The following is an 11,503-nucleotide window of genomic DNA, read 5'->3' on the forward strand; positions in this document are numbered from 1 at the left end:
CAATCTAGTCTACGTGGTCTAGATCCATATACACAATTGTTCGAGATTTTTTCAAGGTAGAAATGCAAAGCTCTCGATTGGTTATATACATGAAAATCAAGATTAAAAAAGATTTTTTAATCCGATCCTTTTGATAGTCAAATTAGTAACTCGAGATATATATGAGAGCGGACGTGAGTGATCAAAAAAGGTAAGCCTCCTCTCATTATGTTGAAGATGATTGTTTATACTTGGTTGTTAAATGATATAATATTTCATAAAATATTCTACGGAGGTAGCATCTAATCATCTCCAATGACATCCCCTTGGCCTCTTGCCCACATGGGCGATAAGGGGGGTAGCATATAACCGTTTAAAGCAAGACTCGAGTAGAAACTATATGGGCCTAATAATATCATGCATAGTATACGGTCTCCATGATATTAGATGGATGAGGTGTTAGGATCGTAAAGGCACTAAGAGGGAGTGAATTAGTGCTTTCGAAAAATTTCGATTTGAAAGTTTTGATCGATGAAACCCATATGAAAATATGATTAACAAAAAATAAGTAAGGATTGCTTAGTAAGTAAATCACTATGTAATTGCAAATCAAGAAAAAAAAGAAATGCAAACTGATTTATAATGGTTCGGTCGTCCCGACCTATGTCAACTCTCGATTCCTCTTCCTTCAAACCCATCGGCTTTCATTATCAATCTTCTTTCAATAGGTGAAGATCAACTACTCTTGTTACAACTATTTTTTCCGTTTCACAGGTTTAGGAGAGAACCCTTACACTCCTCTTTTATAAAAAGACTTCTCACCTCCCATAGAATAACTTCTAGACTCAAGGAGGAAGATCAATAATTCTCAAGAGTTTATAATACTTTAAAATCACAAGCTTTCATACTCTTGCAAGCAAGCATGAGAGGGGTATTTATAAGCCCCAAATAGCTTCAGAAAAGGAGCCAAAAAATTAAATCCCTGGGTTTTCAGTGTACTAGCGGTACCACCGCCTGCATTGGGCGGTACCATCGCTTGACAACTTGAGCACCGGCGGTACAATCGCCTGATAGTTTGAGAGATTGTGTTCTAGTGGTACCACCGTCAGTCTAGGCAGTACTATTGCTTAACCATGGCAATACCATTGTTGGGTTATTTTTCTCGAAAAAATACATTCCATACTTTCCAGCTCACAAGCGATACCACCGCTTAGCCCAATCTTAGGTTGCTGAATTGGCCTTCCAATATGCCAAATTCAATCTTGATTCAGGCCCAATGGGCTCCTAATCAAATTGACATTGTTACACCCAAAACTAACTCAATTAGATACTTAAACTATTTTGATCAATATATAGCGATTACAATCATGAAGCCTACGCTATCTGACATGTCATTAGTTTATCGGGTACTTCATCCAAATATTTAACGCATCATCTTTTCCTTTGATGTATTGCCCGATCCATCAGCATGTTGACCTCCCGCAACATCTAATCTACTTGGCGCAATGCCCGATTCTTCTGGCCCGATACCCGATCTTTGATATGATGGACTCTAGCCCAATGTTTGATTTTCCTACTTCAATCGATATGCTTATATGATCAAAATTTATCCCGCATCACTTTTCTTATACACTTATTAGTTCATAGACTCACCAATTGATTTTATCATTAAAATTTGAGATTCAATAATCTCCCCCTTTTGATGTTGGCAATCAATTGGTGGAGTTTTAACTAAACTCCCCTAGTTTATATATTATATTGAAATAAACCCAAATTCAGAAAATGATAACCTTCTAATGTTAGTCTTTAAATTCAAGTCGAAATAATTTTAATGACAGTGACTTTCGAAGGTCGTATCAAAATAATTATTGCACACTTCGTATGCATAGTTAAAATATCATTGTATGCATCATAATATCAAATCATGAGTTAAGATATCATTGCATGCATAATTCCAAATCATCATAACATGAGTTAAGATATCATTGCATACATAATTTCAAATCATCAAAGTACATTCAACTTCTCCCCCTTTATCATCAACAAAAAGGAAAAATGTACAAGTTTTTACTTCTCTTTGAAACGTGTAAGTTAGTAAGTTTTTGCTTCTCTTAAGATGTGTAAGTTAGCAAGTTTTCTCTTTGAAATGTGCAAGCTACTACTTCTTTTCCCCCCTTTATTTTTATCAAAAAGAAGGAAAGGATACAATGGTGTAAAATTTACATCAATATTCAAAATAAAAGATATTAATATCAAAGATAAATTTAAATCATGAGAGATAAATTTGATGACGAGGTATTACAAGTCATGAATATAAAGAAGTCATATAAATCTCAAGTCGTGAATACTAAAAGATCACAATTCATTTTGATAAATCTCTTTTTTAGTAAATAGTAAAAAAAAATGAATCTATTTTTTTAGTAAATAACAAAAATAAATCTTAGGAGATCAAATAGTAAAAGATCTTGATTAATACAAAAGAAATCTTAAGTCATGAATAACGAGAAATCAAGAGAATGATCCATTTGAAGAAAAATCATATGAGAAAAATTCATACGTTTAATAAAATTGAATTGTTCCTCGTTCAATCGTTTAGTAAAAATATTTGCTAATTGATATTTTATGTTAACAAAATCTAAATATGTATCATGATTATTAACGTGATCCCTAATTATTGAATCTCATATTTTGATGATGAAACCAATTGATAAAATTATAATCTAATATGCATTTAAGTGACACAAGATAAGCTTCAATTAGAGAAAGATAAATCAATTAAAGTAGTGAAATCAGATGTTGGGTCGGAATAAAACATGTTAAAAGATTGGACGTCGGGCTGGAGGACTAGTCAACGTGTCGACGTAAGGCTTCGTGCTATGAATTCGGGCATCAAACTAGAAGAATAAAAAATTATGCCAAGAAGATTGAATATTGTGGAGGCCAACATATCGATTGGGCAATACGTCGAAAGAGAGAATGATGCATCAAAAGGTTGGACAATGCGTCGAAAGATCAAATGAAATGTTGGATGAACCAATGACATACCAGACAATATGTGATTCATGCTTGTAATCAATTATGTTTTGATTAAAGTAGTCTAGGTTATAATTGAGTTAGTTTTGAGCATAATTAGACTAACTCAATTAAGAGCCCATTGGGCTTGATCTAGAGCTGATTTAGGCCCATTGGGAGGCCTATTCAATGATCCAAAGGTTGGGTTGAGCAGTGGAATCGCCAGATTATCACGGACTTAGCTAGAATTGCCTAAGTCGTGAGGCACCCTTGCGGCCAAGACGCGAACTTAGCTTGCGTTGCTTAAGTCACGAAGCACCATTGCGCCAACTTCTCAAACTTAGTTGGGATTGCCTAAGTCTTGACATGCCTTTACGATATGCATCCGCAAAGGTCAACCAATTTACAACCTCACTCATGTCCCTAAGGACCTGTAAAAGAGAAAGTTGATTAGTTCGAAGAACGAGTGGCGGACAAGTCTCGATGTATCGCGAAGAGGGAAACTTTACAAGCAATTCAGCAAGCACTTTGCGTGCATGAGAGAAAACAGAAAAAGGAGGAAAACAAGGACTTTAGAAGGCTGAACGAACAATTGTAAGTCCACAAACAACTACTCACCGAGTGCCGGGCGTGAAGGTAAGTTCCCATCAAGAAAATGTGCGAACTTGTCAGGATTGTTCAATGCTCGATAATATACCAAAGCCCCATCCAGTCCTATGCCACCTGAGGGTTTCCAGGGTGCTGAGATGGCTAACATTTTATGCGCTGCAGAAAACAGCCTATGACACGTGAAAATAAAGCCATTTTGGGGCTTTTTGGCCCGGCACGATGAGCGATTGCACTATACACTGCAACCTATTCAAACATGTATTTTTACAAGCAAAAACACACAAAACCAAGGCAAACCAGACTACAATATCTCTGTTCAAGCATGCAAAAGTGACGAATGGTTCATTGAACGAAGTTGTTGCGAGTGCACGACAACCGTTCGTGACAAGATGCTTAGTCTCCAAGAGCCCAGTCTCCGAGATTGTCAAGCGGTGGTATCGCCAAATTGGGCAGTGGTACCACCTAGTGTCAGGCGGTGGTACTACTATACTATGCGATGGTACCGCCTAATATTGGTGGTGGTACCGCCAGTACCTCGAAAACCCGAGATGAGACCATTTTGGCTCCAAATTTGAATATATTTGGAGCCTATAAATACCTCACTCATTCCTGCTCGGTTAACACATGAATTAAGAATAAAATTTAGGGAAAATACTATTGTAATCTTGTGAGAATTTCCCTCCTCTAGCTTTAAATGTTGATTTCAGTTTAAGAGAGAGGTGAGTGGGTTGTAAAGATTATCTCCTAAACCTGTGAGAGAAAAGGGTTGTAAGAGGGTAATTGATCTTCGCCTATTAAAAGAAGATCGATAGTGGAAGCTGGTGGCCTTGACGAAGGAGGAATCGAGAGTGGACGTAGGTCACGATGACCGAACCATTATAAATTTGGTGTACACTCTCTTTCTACTCTTTATTACTATTGTTCTCTATTTTAATTGCTTATTACACTTACTTAAAGTGAAGCACACTTTCGATATCATTTCCGATATAGGCTTTATCGAAAAAAAAATTCTAAATCGTCAAAGTTTTCCGATAGCATTAATTCACCCTCCCCCCCCCCCCTCTCTTAGTATTGATTTCGATCCTAATAGTTGGTATTAGAGCCAAGTTTTTCTCGATTAGTTTAACACCCAAGATAATGGCTTTTACCGACAATCAAGAGCGTCACTCTATCATTCGTCCTCCTATGTTTATTGGGACGGATTACACGTATTGGAAAACTCGAATGAGAGTTTTCTTGTTCTCTATGGATTTTAATTTATGGAATATCGTTGAAAATAGTTTTTAAAAGTCTTCTAAGTCAATGAACGAATGTAATGATTTGGAGAAAAAGATTTTTTTCTTTAAGTGCTAAAACGATGAAAGCTTTGTTTTATGCTTTAGATAAAAATGAATTTAATTATGTTTCTATATGTGAAACTGTACATGATATTTGACACACACTCGAAATCACATGAAGGCACGAGTAGAGTTAAAGATTCTAAAATTAATCTTTTGATATATAGTTTTGAATTGTTTCAAATAAAGCCAAGCGAAACTATTATTGACATGTACACCCATTTTACAGATATCATCAATCGTTTGAAAGCTCTTAGCAAATATTTTTCTAATCTTGAACTTGTAAACAAGATTCTAAGATCCCTTCTAAAAAGTTGGGATCCAAAAGTAATAGGAATACAAGAAGTAAAGGACTTGATCAATTTTTCACTTGAAGAACTTATCGGATCTTTAATGACCTATGAAATGACATGTATTACATATGATGAACATGAGAACAACCTTCCAAAGAACAGGAAGGATTTGATACTTAGAACAAAAGAAGACCACTCGAGCGAAAGCTCAAGTGATGATGACATAGAACATTTGACACGAAAATTCAAAAAATTCATAAAACAAGAATCTAAAAATGAACTAAATCTAGACACAACCACTTGGTATGAACGTAAGAAGTTGCCATTCCAAAGACGAGTGTACAAAATTAAAGAAGTTGCCAAAGAAAAAGAAAGCATTTAAGGCGACATGGGACGAATCGAGTACATCCGAAGACTAGGAGCAAACCAATAGAGGCAAGGTGGTGAACTATGCCTTAATGGCTCTCAACGATGAGGTAAGTGACTCAAACGAATCTTATTTACCATACAATGAATTACTTAATGTCTTTCATGATTTGGTTAATGAATGTAAGCTGGTTAGTAAAAATATAAGTTGTTAAAAAAGGATCATACTTCTCTTGCTAATGAATTTAAAAAATTAAAAAATGAGCATAATAATTGTATGTTAACTCCTTACACTAAGTGTAAAGAGTTAGACTCATTTAAGAAGGAAAATATTTTACTACAAGAAACATTAGAAACATTTAAAGTTGATAGCAAATCTTTAAACATGATTCTTGCCGATAAAAGCCAACTACCTTTGTTAAAGGACCCACATTGCATGTTGCCCCTAAGGTTAAGTGTAATTTTATGGTAGATGTGGTCATTTTACTTATAAATATTTATTCAAAAAGTATGACTCACATAAATTAGTTTAGGTTCCTAAAAGAACTATAAATGACCTTATGCCAAAAATCAAGATAGATAGATCTGAGGGACCTAAAGTTAAATGGAAACCTAGAACAAACCTATTTTTCTTATAAATATATCTATAATTGAAAGCTAAGAGCAAAAAATGATATCTTAATAATTGATGCTCAAGGCTTATGACCGAATATCCAACACACTTTTCAAAGCTTAATAGCCGAAACAATAAAGAAAAGGTCATTATAATTAGAATTATTGGTAACAAATCCATGTTTTATTTTTCAATGTGTTATACTATTGATCTTTGTCAAGATGAAACTTCATTTTTGATTTTAAACATTAATGCATGGTTTTTGACATAAAAGACTTGGGCGTGCTTATATGAAATCAATCACATAAATTGAAACTAAAAGAGGAATGTAGTTTTTAAAAATTTCTCAATCTCTATCTTATCAATTTTTCAATAAGAGATTGATAAATCTATTTATGTTATTTTGAATCTCTTGAAAATGATTTTGATGATTTGACGATTTGAATTTTAATGAGATTTTTCCAACCAAATTAGGAACCATCTCTTAATTTCTAACTTGAGATATCTTTTATGAGAATCAAGATTTTTTTTATCTTCTATGATTTCTTCTTTTTAACATTTATACAAATAAACTATTATCTTGATATTTATAACTTGAGATTTATTTTATATGAATCCATATTTTTCCTTTCACTAAAGAAGAGATTCATCCAAACGAATCTTGATTTTTTTCACTTGATATTTATGAATTGAGATTTATTATGAATCAAGATTTTTCATTAATTGTCCTTCTATGATTCTTCTTGGTATTTCCTAAAGAAGATATTTATTCAAATTAACCATGATATGTCACTTGACTTCTTGATGTTTATGACTTGAATTTTATTATGTATAATTATCTTGTATTTATGATTTATATATCTCATGATTGAATCATTGATGTAAAAAGAATAAATTACACTATTATATATTTCCTTCTCTTTGACAATAATAAATGAGAAGAAAGTCTTGCTAGGTTGCACATTGCAAAGAAAAGAAAAATTACTAGCTTGTAAAATGAAGCAAAAATTGCTATCTTGCACATTGCAAAAGGAAGCAGAATTGCTAAGTTACACATTTCAAAGAAGCAAAAACTTGCTATCTTATACATCTAAAGAGAAAAGTGTTAGCTTACTCATCTCAAGAGAAGCAAAACTTGCTAGCCTCCATACTTTAAAGAGAAGTAACACTTACCAATTTGTTAGCTTGCATGTTCTAAAATGATGTAAATCTTGCTAAATTGCTAGCTTCAAAACTTGCTAGTTGCACTTCTCCTTTTTGTTGATGATAAAGAGGGAGAAGTTATGATGATGATAATGTATAGTGTACTTTGATATTTTAAAATTATGATTATGCATAAAATACTCATAATTTTAAGATGTATACAATGATGTGATTAATTAGTTTTTTCAATATTTATGATGCATACAATGATGAAATAGTCATGATTTTTTGAATTCAAAGTTTCTATCAATATGACATATTGATATGGGAGAGTTTAATTTAAACTCTATCATCAATTGGTTGTCATCATTAAAAAGGGGGAGATAGTTGAATCTCAGATTTTGATGATAAAACCAATTGATAAAGTTAGTTTACTTTGAAATTACTTAATGTTCTTCGTGAATTACTTTTAATTTCGTTTTAAAAAATTATATAATTATTTTTTGAAAATTGCATGTTTAATGTTGAAAGTTTTAGGATCATGCTTATCTTTCCAGTAATTTTGAAAATGATAATGACAATTATATATTTTATGAAAATACAACAAAATGTAAATCTAATGACTAATCCTATGTATGTTTTTAAAAAAATAATATGTATCTAAATTGATGATTTTCAAATATGATTAAAAAATACTTCATTTTTAATGAAATCATGCTTAATGGTTTAATAATGAAATAATGTAAGTATCTGACGATTTTATATTTAATTATGTATGATGATTTAAAGTAATTTTTGGGTAATTTATGGTTTATTGATCTTGATGACTTTCACGATGAGATTTGCTCTTTCGATGATGTATGGTTTTCATTCGAAAAAACTTGAGCATGCTTATACGAAATCAATCACTTGAAATTAAACACATGAAAGAAAAATATATTATCATTGGAATTAAAATGATGAATCAAATCTCTTGTTTAAAGAAGTCTTATGTTTAATATGTTATACTTTTTTGGTCTTGATGGTTTTTATAATGAAATTTACTTTTCGATCCTAAACATGATGCATGGTTTTGACATAAGAACAAATATTTGGGCATGCTAATATAAAGTTAATCACACAAATTGAAATTAAAGAAGTTTAGATATCTTTAAGAATCATTCAATATTATGTTCAACGAAACCATGCTTGATGTCTTAATGAAAATGTAATGATGATTTGAAAGCATGCTTAATGAGTTTATATTTCAAACTTATGCATGATAGTTTTTACGATCTTTTGAAAGTTTTTTTTCGGTGTTAATGAACGATGCATGGATTTGGCATAAAAGAAAAAAACATGCATGTATGAAATCAATCAATAAGTTGAAACAAAAAGAGGAAAGCATTTTTCTTGAAAACTTCTCAATCCCTATCTTATTGATTTTTCACTAAGTGATCAATAAAATTATTTATGTCATTTTAAATCTCTTAAAAGTAATGTTGAGATTTTGATGATTTTGACGATTTGAATTTGAATGAGTTTTATTAAAATCATGATCTTGGTTTCTTGGAATTACTTGAGATTTTTTTTCAAGATCTCTTCTTTGTACTCCTACGATTTTTTCTTGATATTTTATTCAAAGAAGAGATTTACTATATGAATCATGTCTTTTGGTATTCAAATGGTATTATCTTTCATGACATGATTTCTTTGTATTTATGACTTATATGCCTTATAATGATTAAAATATTTTACACCATTATATTTTTCCCTTCTTCTTTCTTGTTTATAATGACAAAAGGGGGAAAAGTTATGATCATGCATGCATGGTAGGATTGAATTTGACAAATTGATATCATCATGATGTGAAATATTTATGACTCGGAATGATGCATGTAATACTTATGATTTTATTATGATGATGTATTTGATGTATTGCATATGAGAATCATGATTAAAATTGCTTTGACTTGAATTCAATTAGAATTCAAGATTTATCTCAATTATGACATAATTTAAAAATTGATGTAATGGAAAAAGTTATCCACTATTGTAACTATCCTTTCTTTTGGACAATGACAAAGGAGGAGCAGAACTTGCTAGCTTACTCATCTCAAAAGAGAAGCAAAGATGGCTAACTTGTATATTTCAAGAAGCAAAAGTTGTTTTCTTCGACATCAAAAATATTACTAGCTTACATTTTTTTTTAAATAATGTAAAAAATTTGTTAGCTTGCATAATGTAGAACTTGCTATCTTGAACATCACCAAGACTTGCTAGCTTGCAAAAAAAACAAAAGTGCTATCTTGCCTATCTCAAGAAGATGTAAAACATGCTAAACTTGCACATCTAGTAAAATTTATAAACTTGCAAAACTCAAAATAGTTGCTTACTTACAATGATGATAAAACTTGATATTATGTTTCATCATCAAAATCTGATATTCAACAATCTTCTCCTTTTTGTTGATGACAAAGGGGAAGAAGTATGATATTATGCATAAGTTTATGATAACATATTACTTGGATTTCTGAATCCAAGAGTTATATCACTATGACATATTGATAGGGGGAGTTTGGTTAAACTCCGGAGTTTGTTTAAACTCCATTATCAATTGGTTGTCATCATCAAAAAGGGGGAGATTGTTGAATATCAGATTTTGATGATGAAACCAATTGATAGTGTTTATGATTTGACATGTGTTTTGAGCGACATAGGAAGCTTCGATCAAAGAGAGACAATTGAAGTAAGAAGAATCATGTTGGGCCGGAGCAAACATGTCAAGAGATTAGACGTCGGGCCGGAGGATTAGTCGATGTATCGGCAGAAGGCTTCGGGCCTTGAATTCGAGCATCGGACCAAGAAGAGTGGATATTGCGCTAAGGATATTAGAGTTGCAGAGGTCAACTGGCCGATTAGGTAATAGGCCGCAAGAGAGGACAATGCGCCGAAGAATTGGACGAAGCGTTGATGAACCAATGACATGCCGGACAACATGATTCGAGCTTTGTAATAATTGTCTAGATCGAAGTTGGTTTTTATGTTATAGGATTAACTACGATAGCAAGGCATAAAGCAAAATGAAGTCCCAAAGTCGAGGACGTGATTTCGTTGGGAGTTCGAGAGTTCGTCGGAAGTTCTATCGGAATTGACCGAGAAGTTCTGGAGCTTGCCAAAGAAGCTCATCAGAACTTGCCAAGTAGATCGTCGTGAAGTCCAAAAGCTTGCCGGGAGTCCACCGGGACATTACTGAGAGATCATCAGAAGTTCGTCGGAAGCTCACCGGAAGAAACCTAGACTTACGGACTTATTTAGCTTAGTAAATGTCTTAAATTTCGTAGTTAGCACATAATTGGAGTTAGGATTGGGAAGTAACTCACTAACTTAATCAGGGGCCAACTGGGCCCTTAATAGGGCTGAATTGGGCAGGATTGAATAGCCTATTTAGCATCTGAAAGCCCAACCGGTGGTGGCACCACCTAGGAGATAGAGTCTCGGGTTGTCTAGGCGGTGGGACCACCAGTAGTGAATGCTGCCAGCGGTGGTACCCCCCCGTTAGGTGGTGATACCACCCAGTGTCAGACCAACGGTGGTAGTACCGCCCAGTAACGACAGTAGTACCGTCAATATCCTGAAATCCGGGGATATGATACTTTTTTACTCCAATTTTGAAGCCATTGGGGCCTATAAAAACCCCACCCTTTTTTGCCTGAAAGGAAGCAAAAAAGGATAGATATAATCTTGAGTTATAGGAGTATAAAAGTGTTAGAGTCCTCCTCCCTTTCTAAGTTTTAAGATCATTCAAGAGAGGTGTGAGACTTGTAAGGGTTCTCTCCTAAGCCTGTAAAAAGAGAATAGAGTTGTAAGAAGAAGGTTAGTCTTCGCTTATTGAAGGAAGACCGTTAGTGAATGCTGGTGGCCTCGATGGAAGAGGAATCGGGAGAGTGGATGTAGGTCACGACGACCGAACTACTATAAATCAGTTTGCTTTTTATTTGTGCAATTTACATAACTGTAAACCTCCTTAATCTTCTCTTTGCACTTTTACGAAAGCTTTCAAATTCAATTTCTCATGAAACGGATTGAATCGAAATGGTTTTCGTCGAAATCAGATTTTATCGTACGAAGGTTTTTAAACCGACGTTTTTATCGCTGTACTATTTCACCAC

This window comes from Musa acuminata, chromosome BXJ1-10 (assembly GCF_036884655.1).
Source record: "Musa acuminata AAA Group cultivar baxijiao chromosome BXJ1-10, Cavendish_Baxijiao_AAA, whole genome shotgun sequence".
NCBI lineage: Eukaryota > Viridiplantae > Streptophyta > Magnoliopsida > Zingiberales > Musaceae > Musa > Musa acuminata.